Source organism: Labeo rohita, chromosome 3, assembly GCF_022985175.1.
Source record: "Labeo rohita strain BAU-BD-2019 chromosome 3, IGBB_LRoh.1.0, whole genome shotgun sequence".
NCBI lineage: Eukaryota > Metazoa > Chordata > Actinopteri > Cypriniformes > Cyprinidae > Labeo > Labeo rohita.
Window position 1 is genome coordinate 4,493,789 of NC_066871.1, and position 11,902 is coordinate 4,505,690.

The following is an 11,902-nucleotide window of genomic DNA, read 5'->3' on the forward strand; positions in this document are numbered from 1 at the left end:
AGGTGGTCCATTATCAACCTCCCCAGTCCACTGGGCCCTACATCATTTCCACACCATTCATCATGCACCACTAGTGTTTGTGGGCAGATGGCTCTTGGAACAGAACAGCAGTCGCTTATGTGAACTGCTTAGATGAATGCTTCAGTACCTCGCATCACAAATGTTTTTAAATGCCATTGCATTCGTAACAGACTAATCACACCACCGTAAAAAATGAGGAAAGCATCATATGTGGTGTGGAAGAACACTAATAGAGGTCATGACATGACTTTGAAGTATTTGCATATATGTTCTTTTGGGTTTTATTCTGATTTTAGTAAACATTTTTTGGTAACACTTGAGTTTAGGGTCCAATTCTCACTAGTAACAAGTTGCTTAAAGCATGCATATTATTGGCTGTTTATTCATTTTATAAAGATCATATCAGTGCCCTAATTCTGCATGACATATTTTAGATCCCTTAATCCTATCTCATACCTAAGCTTAACACTAGCTTACTAAATATTAATAAGCAGCAAGTTGACCCTTTGCAAACAGCTTGCTTGACAGGCAGTCTGACCAAGCATAATGCCAAATCCACTATTCTGTTTGAAAAACAGATTAGAATGGAGAGTAGATTAACTTCAGTGGACTTAAACTTGAAACACTGTGTGTATTGACGCCTTTCCGCGGTGAAAATAAAATAAGTTTTGATGTGATTTGTCATGACACATTGAAGAGCCACAAAACAGTATTTATTGCTTGAATTTACTAAGAAATGACAACATTTTAAAGCTGAGACCTTGTTTTTAATACCAGAAGTAACCTCTTCTGTCTTGTCTGTTGGCACGTTGTCTATTTCCTCTTTGCTCCCCTATTATTTTTCACTGCGTTAGAGTGTGAGAGCAGCATTGTTTGTCGGACATAGCAACAGTAACTAGGGGGGCAGGTTTTTGCGAAGGATCAATTTGGAGTTGAGGCAAAAGCCGTAGTTAATAATTATTTAATAATAAGAATTGGTCCCGAAAAAAAAAATGTTGTTGTTCTTGTTGTTGTTGTTTTGCACAAAAACATACAGTAGACTTATTGGAAAAAATGTACCTCTATCAATATTTTTGCAAAACTCCAAAAAAAAAAAAAAAAAAAAAAATGTATATATAATTCACTGCAGTTACCCACTGAAATGAACACTAGTGGCAATGAAACACCAACAACTTTTTACACAAATTATGATTAGAGGTGCAGATTATCAATTAACAAAGAGTTATTTTCTCATGGTTCCTCTCATAATAATATTTTATGACCTCAAAATACTTTTATCATAGTGCATGATTTGTAAGTTAAAACATTTAGACATTTGCATCACATAAACAGCTCTATACGCATTGGTTTTGTACCATAGTAAACTTGCTTGATAGCACACCTGGTACAGCATTGCACTGAACTGATTATTTATTTATTTATTTACATTTGGGTACAAACACTTTGTATAAACTGTATGAGTATAAACTAAATAAATAAATAATACATAAATCACAGTTTCACAGTTCATACACCAGTGTAAAAATGAAACATGAGTCTAAATAAAAGAACTCAAATTTGTGTTTGCTTTTGTATAAGACTGAAGAGTTTTATTTTGCAATAACAACCGACTGGATGTACATTATCCCGCTTATTAAATGGCTACTTGCCATAAAACTAACTGATTAGACATAAAACAGTGATTTGAGTTGAAATATTTGAACGCAAAGCTTCTGTGAAGAAAGCAGTTCCTAGCAAGTGGCAAATTTAAAATAGATGACATTTCACCACATGAATAACTTTGGTGATAAAAGACATTGATTTAAAGGCACAATATGTACGTTTTTGCTGCTAGAGGGCACGTATTCAAAACAAACAAAGAAACAAAGACGTAGTTTGATGGCGCCATGATTGAGTGTGGAATCATGGGAGTTGTTGTCTTCATCCCACAGCCGATGCAGTCCGTCGGGACTCAAATCATGTCCATGGAAGAGCTAATGTATTAAAGACTTAAGGTCGCTGTAGTATGAAGCATGGTGGGGCTGAAAGTCATGGAAGCAAAATGAGGCGGCTTGAGCAATTGCTAATGAAGAACAAGGTGATACACTGCTCGAAAGCAGCAGAGTTTTTATTATTCCACAGTCGCTTCCGCTCCTTACACTTAAAAATAAAGGTGCTTTAAAAGGGTCTTCACAGCGATGCCATAGAAGAACCATTTTTGTTTCCACAAAGAACCATTCAGTCAAAGGTTCGTTAAAGAACCATCTCTTTCTTACCTTTTTTATAATCTAAACAACCTTCTTCTTCCACCACAAAGAACCTTTTGTGAAACAGAAAGGTTCTTCAGATGTTAAAGGTTCTTAATGGAACCATTTAGACAAAAAAGGTTCTTCTATGGCATCGTGAAGCACCTTTATTTTTAAGAGTGTAGGGTCATGCGTATAGGAAAAAAGCAGCGCTGTTTTATCATAGTAGATACAGTTATAGTTCTGTTATAATGCTACTCAGTGACAACTCTGTGATGTCATATGCAGGCGACACAATGATATGGTTCATTACTCTAATTGAAATAGCTTATTTCTCTGGATTTAAACATACTTCAAAACATTTGGAATTATGCAAGTACACAAGTCAGCAAAATATATAACACTGTTCTAACGGTTTTTGGATATTGTGCCTTTAAGATGAAACTCTTTTAAAATCTTACAATCCACTACAATCGTCACAAAATGGCAGCAGCTGTGTTCGTATGAAATGAGAGAGCAGGTCTGCGATACCAGGATGACATGATTAAATAATTGTACACAGAATATTGAATATTAAGTTTTAATTTTTTATTAGCCAACCAAACTCAGAGCTTCCACAAAGAAAAAATGTTCTTAGCAAGCTAATAGTGCTAACTGCAGTTACCCGGATGAGCCTGTGTTATTAGTTTTTACTGGCTGTTATCATGGAATATCACCACGGAATGTGGTGACTGACCAATCAGAATTGAGTATTTCATGTATCCGTGTAATAGTGAGGAATAACATCTCTTGGAATGTCGCAACTGACCAATCACAATCAAGTATTCAGAGCCGTGTAATTAGATTTAATTCACCGCCTCTGGTGTGCATTACATTCTAATATTTCAATGGCCCATCATCAGTTATCCCTTAGTTAATATGTATTTCTTACTTTAATAAGTATTTCAAAATTCCAAGGGACACAATTTAAAAACTGGATAAATGAACTTGTGATGTTTACACATTAAGCAGTTTGTGCTGATTAAACTTGGTGATCTGCGCCTTGATGAACCAGGCTTTGAATGCACACTTAAAGCTGTTGGTTACATCTGCACCTGCCGGTAAAAATAGCATAAATATGACCAACCGTGCCCTCCATCAAATAATATTGGAAATGGCAGCGTGAAGTGCAATTTCCGTCCCTTTATTTCTTTATGCTCATGACGTGCAGACATAATTGTCAAAAGTCATAATGACAATGATAGAGGGGCAATTTTGTATCTGCTATAAATATTGCTCATAATGGGACCATTGCTTCCTCTCAGGTTGTTATCAGTTCCATTAGAGCTTAATGGACTCATTCATGATGTGATTATGGGGCACTTCTTACACATAAAGCTCTTAAACCTCTTTCTCCGAGTTAAACTGGCTTACCTTGACTCATGCTGATAAAGTAAGCGGGCTGAGCTTGTTCTGTTGTGTTGGTTTATCGTTGATTGTAAATTGGCCTGATATTCGGTCTCTGGAGAAATGTCAGTGACTGCTGTCAGTGTGAGGTAATACCGTAAGATGTGTGTTGAATGCACTGTTGTTCGTTACCACAATTAGTTTGTACTGTACAATGACTGAATAACTAATTTCTCATTGCAACACGTTAAGCGAGCATCATGAACGATATAATGAAAGCTAATGAAATCTTCACTGTGATTCAAAAATCTTCTATAGTGCCAGATTTACCCAATACACTCCAAAAATATAAACATGCTCTAGTATTAGGTGTTAGGCTCATCGTCTTGAAAATGTCCATAAAAGTCAGAAATTACTGTTATTTGCACTGTTTATTTGCACACACTGGTTTATAATACATTTTCATTTGTAAATTAAGTGTCTGAAAACATTACATTGACTTTGCACTAAAAGATATTAATTTAAAGTACATTATTTCCATAGGTACTCTTATTAAATCTTTGTTAAAGTCTACTTTTGTACAGGTACATTGTTGTTTCGTATGGAAATGAGAAACTCTAAATTTTTAGTTTGAACCATGGAACCATCTGGGTGGTAAAATGGTGAGTAAATGATAATGACAATTTTTATAAATATTAGTAGAGGCTCACCCATGTGTCTAGTGCACATTTCAGTGACAGAACATGAAACACAGGAGACAAATAAGACTATTCGACTCGCTGCTCAGCTGAACAGATGCTACGCTACTGTCACGCTAGGACTGTTTTCCGTCATGAATCCACTGGACCTGCATTCTCACATGCAAGTCTTGCTTAAAAACCTTCTCTATGTTAGAACTTGTTCTCTCAACCTGAGAGCATTGATTAATGGGTAGATGTCATTGTGCTGTGGGGTGTTACCTCTGTGTGACCCAGAAGGGCTACTTCCCACCCTCTGTTTTCAGTGACAGGACCCCCCTCTCTTGTTCTCTGTCTTTCTGTTGTTCTCGGTCTCACACTCTCTCCATCTGCCTGATCTGCTCTATGCACGATTTCCCTGGAGCAAGGGTCTCAGTCACTTCAAATTTTACACTCAGCGATGTACAGTGCATATTTTTATCTACAGCTAGATTTGTCCGCTAATATGCTGGCGAGTGCATTACAAGAGCTTGAACCTATTGCTCTTGCAATGCATGATCGCAAATACAGCTGATGTCGAAGGTTTACATACACCTTGCAGAATCTGCTAAATGTTCATTATTTTACCAAAATAAGAGAGATGTGCATGTTATTTTTTATTTAGTACTGACCTGAAAAAGATATTTCGCAGAAAAGACATATACATATAGTCCACAAAAAAAAAAAAAATAGTTGAATTTATAAAAATGACCCTGTTCAAAAGTTTACATACACTTGATTGTTAATACTGTGTTGTTGCCTGAATGATCCACTGCTGTGTTTTTTTATTTAGTGATAGTTGTTCATGAGTCCCTTGTTTGTCCTGAACAGTTAAACTCCATGCTGCTCATCAGAAAAATCCGTCAGGTCCCACACCCCGCATTTTTGTGTATTTGAACCCTTTTCAACAATGTATGACTGTATGATTTTGAGATCCATATTTTTACAATGAGGACAACTGAGGGACTCATGCAACTATTGCACAAGGTTAAAATACTCACTGATGCTTCAGAAGAAGAAAAAGAAATGATGCAAGAGCTGGGGGGTGAAAACTTTTTGAATTTAAAGATTAGGGAAAATGTAACATATTTTGTCTTCTGGGAAATGTGTAAGTATCTACTGTAGCTTCTGAAAGGCAGTAATAAATGGAAAAAAAGATAGATATAGACAAAATAATGATATTAAAAAAATGTACACATCATCATTCGGTTCAAAAGTTTTCACCCCCCGGCTCTTAATGCCTTGTTTTTCCTTCTAGAGCATCAGTGAGCAGTTGAACCTTCTGTAATAGTTGCATATGAGTCCCTCAGTTGTCCTCAGTGTGAAAAGATGGATCTCAAAATCATACAGTCATTGTTGGAAAGGGTTCAACTACACAAAAGTGCAGAAAAACCAAAGAATCTCTGGGACCTGAAAGATTTTTCTAAAGAGCAGTGGGCAGTTTAACTGTTCAGGACAAACAAGTGACTCATGAACAACTATCACTAAACAAACAAAAAAAAAAAAAAAACAGCTGTGGATCATCAACTATTATTTTCTCTTGTGGACTATATGTAAATGTCTTTTATCTGAAACACCTTATTCAGGTCAGTACTAAATAAAAAATAAAATAAATAACATGCATTTTGTATGATCTCTTTTATTTTGGTAAAATAATTAACATTTTCAAATTCTGCAAGGTGTATGTAAACTTTTGACTTCAACTGTATATATAATTAAAGACACCTTTATTTTACAAATCAGGTACTGTATGTAAAATTAAAACTTCCTCTTCGAAGCCATCTGTTATAAAACATTCTGCACACCCACGTGCAGTTTTTGTTGTGAGCTTCTTGCATTCTGTTTCAGTATTCAGACACATTCATTATCTGTTTGTCTACTTTGACAAAAAGCATGGATATGCTTTTCCTACACAAACAATTTGTTTATTCAATGACACACAGAGGCGAATACACAGCTGTGCCACATTGGCATGAGGTATTTCAGCTCAGAAACCTCCAGTGCACACAGGAGCTGAATCTGCCAAAACAGCATTATGCTGTGAATTTATAAAAGTCATTGTCATTATTGTCAGCTAAAACACACCTCCTTTCTATATAAAATGGGCCTTTCACAAAATTAAGTGCTATTTGCCTGGTGAATTTAATGCTGTGCTTTTACAGGCTACAGAAAGCAGGGCATAAATGGAGTACTATTTAAAACTGTACAGTGTTAGTAAAGTATATCAGATCACAGAAGTCTAACTGTGCGGACATGTCGAGATCATACGGGTTAATATCGAGGTATTTTGTGATACTGTTCACAGTTGACAAACAGCATCTGTGAGCTAGCTTTGAAGAAGGATAAGTTAAATGGAAAGCACACTAGAGACCACACATCAGCTTTTGAAATAACTTAGCTTAAAAATGCATTCGTTATCTCTCTTTGTGTTCCATCTGTCACAGAAGACAAGTCTACATAGTTTCATTGCGATGCATTTTGTCATCTGGACAGCGCAGCTTCTTCAGCTGGGTGCGCTGAGCCTGAGGGTAGAAAAAAACAGAGGCTCAAGAGTTACTCAACAGCTGGAGAAAGAAAGCGTGACAGATAAACAGATACAAAACACAACACAGAGAGAATAAGAGACAGCCGGCACCGCAGTGTGCCGTGCATCTACTGGACATGCTCAAAGGGATAGTTCAGACCCAAAAAATGAAAATTCTGTCATCATTTGTTCACCTTCATGTTGTCCAAACTTGTATGACTTAATTTCTTATGTGAAACACAAAAGGAGTTATTTATAGTAGAATGCCCCATCCACTCCTTTCCATACAATGGAAGTGGATGGTGACCTCGGACGTTAAGATTGTAAAGATAACTTCTGATCTGTTCTTTACAAAGCAGTTATATAACTTCAGAAGACTGGAAATATAATCAGTCATATGGACCCCTAATATGATGTTATGATGCTTTTTGAGCCTCACATCTCTTACGCATGAAGTGTAAATATTCTTCAAAGCTCTACTTGTCTTTCATTGGCCATGTCATATTACAATGGAAGCCAGTTTACAAATAGTAAAAAAATGTAAATAAATATTTTTAAAAACATTCAGGCCACTGATATGTGAGAGTTTATAATTTTAGGACATTTATCAAAAGTACTAGATAGATAGATTATTTTGCTGAATTTTCAATTATGTAATCCATGAGACTGTTAGTATCCTGTTTTGTCATGTTATGATTCAGAAGGATACCTATGATGATCCCTCCGCTTCAGTAATTCGCCCTCCATGTGCCCTTTGGCTGAACCGGCACTGTTCCAGACTCCACTGCATACGACTGCCTGTCCGTGCTGCATTACATCACCAAAGTGTGTACATGACGAGACTTGAGGTGGTTGAGGGGCAGGGCTTAGGGTGAAAAAAGTTCTAACATTTCCATCAGGTTGTTAACACTCTCCTATCTGGTTATTAGTGCACTGCATTACAACTGTCCTGTTACAGTAGTTTTGTTGTTTTGTTTTGTTTTGTTTTGTTTTGTTTTTGTTTGTTTGTTTTGTTTTGTTTTTTTTTGTTTGTTTTTTGTTTTTTTTTTTTTTGACAAGATCATTAAGCGAGTTAATTTAACAGATCTGTCTGGTAATGAATGAGTCATTCTTGTGAAATCAATTAAATGTGCGGACCAGTTTATTCATAAATCAGACATACCAAGGAGAAACAAGGGATGATCAGTCTAATTTGAATCCAAAAAATAAGACTGATTACCCCTACTTAGTTCCTCCTGCTAGTTCTTAAGGGTGTCATCAGATGCCCAAGTCTTAATAAGAAGTCTATAACATACTTTGGCTACACTTAAGGTTTTAGTGGTAGTGTAAAAAACACCCTTTTTACCTTGTCAAAATCAGGCCTTTTCAAAGCGAGACGTTTTGTTGCATTTGCCTTTAAATGCTAATGAGATCTGCTTGCCCCGCCACTCTCTTCTATGGGGTGACGAGCCGTAATGTTTATTTTAGCTACGTTTAGCTGCGAGACTTGCTAACTAGCACATTATAGGAAAGGCGATTTGCAAAGATGTATAAAAAACTCTTATACTCACTTCTGCTGTATGTGAAGCTGGATCACGAATGATTCGTGCGAACATTTTGCGAACAAAAAAAAGTTCAGGCAGAGTAAGACAAGACGAGCATTTGACATTAAAAATAAATAAATTATATATTTTTTTATATATTATAAATATATAATAAATATATTATTTATTATTATATTATTTTTTAATGAGGGGATATTTCTTATAAAGATTTTAAAAATACCACTGGGTGGATTTTTATCATAATAGGGTGGTTGTGTACACACACTGCCAACACACATTTATGTTCAAACAACATGTAAAAGTGAGTTTTGCATCTGATGACCCCTTTAAGACACAGCCTTAACATAGTGGCTATTTTTAAACATTTAGCTCCAACACATTATTCTAAATTTCTTCTATTCTTCACTATTAAAAAAGATTACAAATGGATTCACGAAGAACGTTTCAGTGCAGATAGGATTCCAAGGCATTCATTTGTGCTCTCAGCACTTCCTTCCTGCCTTCCTTAACATTTTAAGAGTTTCAGCCCGGGGCCATTTGCCCTTTCACAGCCTTCAGGGTGGGGAGGACGTACAAAAACCCTATCCCACCCTCCAATGGCATCTCTCCGACACACAACATATCAATAGCTGCCATAGATACAAATATAACAGCGTAAACACAATCCATCTGTTCCACTGCATTTATCGCTTCCGCTTGTTTCTCACGTACGCAGCACAAACCCTAGTTTCCTATTTTATGGCACAGTGAGCTTAGCATTGCTGTATAATCCTCAAAGACATGATACACTGCATGCTCTTACCCCCCAAAATTGCTTCCTATTCTGTTTGACAGCTGAATCAATTCAAAATGGATTACCTGACCACCATCATAAACTGTATCATGGGTTTGTGAAAAATTGGCACACTGGGTGATTTAACAAGAAAATCTGTTTAAGTGTTAAAGGGATAGTTCACCCAAAAATTAAAATTACCCTGTGATTTACTCACCTGCCATCCTAGGTGTATATGACTTTCTTCTTTCAGACAAATACAATCTGAGTTATATTAAAAATGTTCTGGCTCTTCCAAGCTTTATAACGGCAGTGAATGGTTGTAAAGTTTTTGAAGTCCTATAAAGTGCATCCATCCATCATAAAAAAGTGCTCCACACAGCTCCGAGGGGCTAATAAAGGCCTCCTGAAGCGAATCGATGAGTTTGTGTAAGAAAAATATTTGAACTTTATAAACAGTTGTACATGTTTGCTCTCTTCATCCCAGAATAAACCTGCAACCCATTGTCACAGAATGATTGTCACAGATACCAGAAATGTTCTAATCCAAAGTGTCCTAATTGTAAGATCTGTTGTTTCAGTTTTGTTAATGAACATCATAATGAGTGACAGCTCTATCTCTGACTGAGCAAATCTGAACAGCTGGAAAGCGAGACTGAAGGCAGCGACTTATTCATCTGCGCTTGCTGAGTGCTCATAACATTCCAGATCAGAATTAGAGTCTGACTGTGACAGCCTTGTGAGGGGGTAATGAATCAAAAGTTTCAGGCAAGCAGAGCACTCACGCTCCGAGCCTGAGGGATAGACCTAATATTCACGCTCTATGACTCTGTCTCCTTTTTTTTTTTCAGTCCCATTCAAAAAGCATTATGCTCCAGAGATGTGCACTGGCATAAATATATGCACATACCCAAACAAACAATCACACTCAAACAACCACAATCTCTAGCATGAAAATGTGTAGGACAACTATTCGAACTGTCTTCACATGCATTTCGAATACAGCAAAGCATCACCCTTAACCATTACATCTATAAATGTATCCATAAAACATGGAAACCCAGCATGTGGTGTGTGTGTGTGTGTACTTGTTTTTGCTACATTGTGGGGACCAAATGTCCCCACAAGGATAGTAAAACCTGAAATTTTTGACATTGTGGGGACCAGCCTGCGGTCCCCACAATGTTAAAAAATCATAAAAAATAGTAAATGATGTTTATCTGAAAGTGTAACGATACAAACGTTTTCTGTGAGTGCTAGGTTTAGGGTTAGGGTTGGGTTAGGGGATAGACAATATCGTTTGGTCAGTATAAAATCTATAGAAGTCTATGGAAAGTCCCCACAGTTCACAAAAACAAACATGTGTGTGTGTGTTAATCATACATTTCATGTTGTGAGTTTTTAAAAAATAGTACAGCAAACTTTTTTGTTGTTACAATTGTAGAAATTATTTAAAAGAATTAACTGAATGAATTTCATTTGTTATTATTATTATTATTATTTTTATTCTACTTGTTTTAAGTGAAACCGAGAAAAATAAGTATTTTTGTTTTTAAGCGGTAATTTGACTTTTCTCTGTGAGTGACGTCACTCCCAATCATCCAATCGCGTCCTGTTCTCTGAACGGCCGGTTTGGCCTGAGAGTGGGACGAGTCCGGTAAGTTTTTGCGACTCTCTGTGATAAAGAATAGAAATGTGTTATACTCATTCTAAATTTGACTTAATACTGACTGCAATAGTGTTATGAAGTTGTACTGCGTCCATTTACATGCTTTTTTGTCGAGTTTTTAACTGATATTCTTCATTAAATTGGCTTGAGAAAGCCAACTTACTGATATGCTATTTTCTTCTGAGACTAAATCTGTTGACACTAACTCCTCCTAGAGCTTTAACTCTACAAACTCCAAACTCAGCCCAGATCTTCAGACTGATCTGAAGATAGTTGCTATATCTTTTCTAACTGATCGGACTTACGGTTTTCCTAAAAATGACGTTTAAAACTGGGAAAAATCCCATAGACTTACATTGACGGAATGTTCAAATGAGCCAGCACTTTTTAAATTCCAACTGTCAAAACTCCCAGAATCCTTTGAGACTCAATCAAACTTCCCTTCTATGTACTGTATTTCTAATCCATTCAAACTCATTCAAACTCATCTATCTATCTATCTATCTATCTATCTATCTATCTATCCATCCATGCAACCAGAATCATGCCAGAATCATGCTAGTAAGTTGCTAATCATGCTAGCAAAATGTTAGTAACTTGCTAATCATGCTAGAAACATGCTAGTAACTTGCTAATCATGCTAGTAACATGCTAACAACATGCTACTAACTTGCTAATCTTGCTAGAAACATGCTAGCAACTTGCTAATCATGCTAGAAACATGATAGCAACTTGCTAATCATGCTAGTAACTTGCTAATCATGCTAACAACTTGCTAGTAACTTGCTAATAATCCTATAAGCATGCTGACAACATGCTAGTACCTTGCTAATCATGCTAACATCATGCTAGTAACTTGCTAATTATATTAGCACCATGCTAGTAAAATGCTAGTAACTTGCTAATAATCCTATAAGCATGCTGACAACATGCTAGTACCTTGCTAATCATTATAACATCATGCTAGTCACATGTTAATCATGTTAATAACATGCTAACAACATTCTATCTATCTATCTATCTATCTCTGACAGACTGTATTGCC